At 26.0% G+C, this 3,205-nt stretch overlaps 1 long non-coding RNA gene across 1 annotated transcript in view; it reads right to left on the bottom strand.

The window, feature by feature from the left end:
- LOC111617802 overlaps positions 1-2,523 on the bottom strand; it is a 26,436-nt gene extending 23,913 nt beyond the window's left edge. The window contains exon 1 of the long non-coding RNA XR_002755485.1: positions 2,369-2,523. This is a non-coding gene — a long non-coding RNA (uncharacterized LOC111617802). The remainder of the gene's footprint in view (positions 1-2,368) is intronic.
- Between the last annotated feature and the right edge of the window lie 682 nt (positions 2,524-3,205).

Genomic DNA, 3,205 nt, shown 5'->3' with positions numbered 1-3,205 from the left:
TGTAATTTGAATATAAATTATTTATAAATACGTATGTTAAGTTATATTTTTATTACGACGAAAAATATATTTAAGAGTTTATGAACGCTGTACTGAGTGAGACGTTGTTGAAACAAAAAAAGTTATGCATTCCATCACGTACATAAACAGTGTCGTAATTCGCCAAGTACAAATCAGCAAATTCGTAAAATTTTTGTTTATTTTGAACAATCCGGATAATCGAAAATCCGGATAATGGAGGTCCGGATAATGGAGGTTCTACTGTAATTTAATATACTGCAGAAACATAAAACTATTATTTTTGCATTTTTGGTGTATATTATTTTAACAAATAATAATGTATCTTTGACTTATAAAATTAAAAATATTAGCAATACATAATAATTGAATCATATGTTGTAAATGTTAAGTGTATCTTTCTTAAATATTAAGAATGCACAATAAATTTCAGTGCTATTCAAATTTAATTGTAAAAATATATAAACAATTTAAAATTCATTGAGATCTAACAAAATTTGTATACATTTATGTAAAATCTATTACAATAATAATAATTATTGTAAGATATTGGCATACCATAAAAGTAAAATCTTATATGTTTCAAAATCTATTACAAATTTCCATTGTAAATTTGTCTACTGTAATGAAATTTAGCAATTATTTATATATTGTAAATATTTATAAAACATTTTTAGCATAAATAAAAACATTAAAATTCATATTGTAATAAAATAAATGAGCATTTTTTTATACATATTATTCAAATACACAACTAAATGTAAACTTAATATAACCTTTATGGCAAACATAAGGTAGCACAATGTGACAGAACTTAATAATATATCAAAGTGTTATGGCTAAACAAGTCAAAATTTTTTAATAAAGCATTCTTACTGCATGAACTACTACCAGAGAAAGAGAAATATAATAATACAAAAACTGCCAGTGGATATATATATATATATATAAATTAATGGTAAATGAATTCTACCCTATTTGATCTCTTACTTAATTATTGTTTGGTAAATTTCATTATAATATTGTCAACATCAAATATTAACCATATACTACAAATATTGAAATAACAGGATCAAGGAGTGTATATCAATAGAATGTAAATATTCTGCAGATAACCCATTATTTAATATGATGGCTCTTACAAGGAAAATAAAATATATTCTCCAATAACTTTCTTGAATTTAAAAAGAAATTGTTATCAGAATTAGTGAAATCAAAAATTTCTATAATTGAAAAAAACAAAAACATGTATGCTCTGACTATACTTAACAAACTGCGCAAGATCAAAGTAATGACTGATTTTAAATCACCAACTAAAATGGGTGAAGTCTGGTCAAAAAGTTGGAGAACACAGATTGGAGATTTGATCTGCATTCAAGCAGGGTTTGATCTTCAATTATGGCTAGTGAATATGACAATTGAAGAAATTCTTTTATGATCTAGAGATGACTGATTAATTAAAAAAAATTAATCTTTTAAATCAATAAAAAAGTATACATCTAATATTTTAGAATCAATGCTGAATAGGAAAAAATATATACAGTAATACCTCGACTTACACAAACCCGGAGTTACGCGATTTTCAAATCTCGTCAATTCGTCTTTTGTTTGAGCGCCAAGCAACTCTCGATTACTCAATCCCCCCACACTATTGTGGGGGGATTGAGTAATCTTACATGTTCAGACGTGTCGCGCGGAATCGACACATAGCTACAATTTATTTTGTGTTATTTATTTCTGTGTTTGTTATATCTACAGAGACTTAAGAGACTATGTGGTGATTCCTTGTAACCATGAACAAATCAAAAGACGAGATAAGATTAACGAGAACATTTATTAGCTTACATACATACGACTTCGGTTTTACACAAATTGCGAAATTATACCCAGACTTACGCCGTTATCGCTCAGTCCCACCTATCGCGTAAGTTCGGGGTATCACTGTATATTAAAAATATTCTGTAACTTACAATAAATTCTTTATATAATTCTATGTTTACCACCTGTGAAAAATAAATTTATGAAATTCATATAGAATATAAGTCAATATACTAAAACTTTTAAGTCTGAAATCTTGACTACTTTAGGGGAAAAATATAATTACTAAAAAAGGAGGTTTTATGTAAAATAAGTTTTAAACTAAGAAACTTTTACATTAGAAAGAAGTTAATTTATAATTTGATAAAATTAAAATCAATTCTAGACATACTATATACTTAGATAAGATGTTCAATTATCTTCAAGATGTATAAAACAACAAATATAAAATTTGAAAACAATCTTTTATGATGCTAATCTGCTTTATTATTTTTATATTTTAAATAAAATTAAAACAATGAATAAAAATTACCTCTTCTTTTGTAGCTTCATAATTTTCATATTCTAAAATGTATTTGCAAAATGTAAAAAAATCTTCAGCAGTTCGTCTTCTTTTCCTAGGTGATCCTTCCTATAAAGAATTGTTTTTATAAATACATATATTGAAGTAGTATTGCAACATAATTATATTACCAATCAAACAAACAGTCTGATTCTTATAGAATATTTTAAATTTTAATTTATTTCTAGTTATTAATTATAACACAAGATGGCAGCTTAACTTCATACCTCTAGCCAAATTGTTTAATATCTTATTACTTAATTAGCCTTAATGCAGGCAATAAGAATCAGGCAGTTCATTTGATTAGTAAAACTATCATGCTATTAGAATATATTGTGATTTATAATAATTACAACTGATTGTTAGATTTTTAATAAACAATGCTAGATATATACTGAAATTTTTCAGTGTATTTACTATTTTTTGTTTACTTTTAGATGTATAAAATTTTTTGAACCATACAAAACATGACAAAAATAAACAAAACAAGTTACATGCAGTGTGTAGCGTCTGTGTAATCCAAAACGAGTTGGTAGACGAACGGACAGCAATTGGTTAGAAAACGTACGTTTTATTTAAAAAATTCCTAATTCATATGCATTTCGAGTTGGCTTAAATTCCCAACCCCTCTTCAGTGCTGTTAAGATTACACAAAAAAATATAATTTAAGGTTAGTTTTACAGTATTGGTTAGTAGGAACATAACTAAAAACGCAAGGTGATGATAACATAAAATTGCTTACTTGACATATAATGGTACAGCATAGATGTATTTTACAAAATTTTTTGATTACATAGTAGTATGGCA

This window comes from Centruroides sculpturatus, unplaced genomic scaffold (genome assembly GCF_000671375.1).
Source record: "Centruroides sculpturatus isolate CEXI.00-Female unplaced genomic scaffold, Cexi_2.0 scaffold277, whole genome shotgun sequence".
NCBI lineage: Eukaryota > Metazoa > Arthropoda > Arachnida > Scorpiones > Buthidae > Centruroides > Centruroides sculpturatus.
The sequence above is the reverse complement of the archived record's forward strand: the minus strand, read 5'-3'. Positions and strand labels throughout refer to the sequence as shown.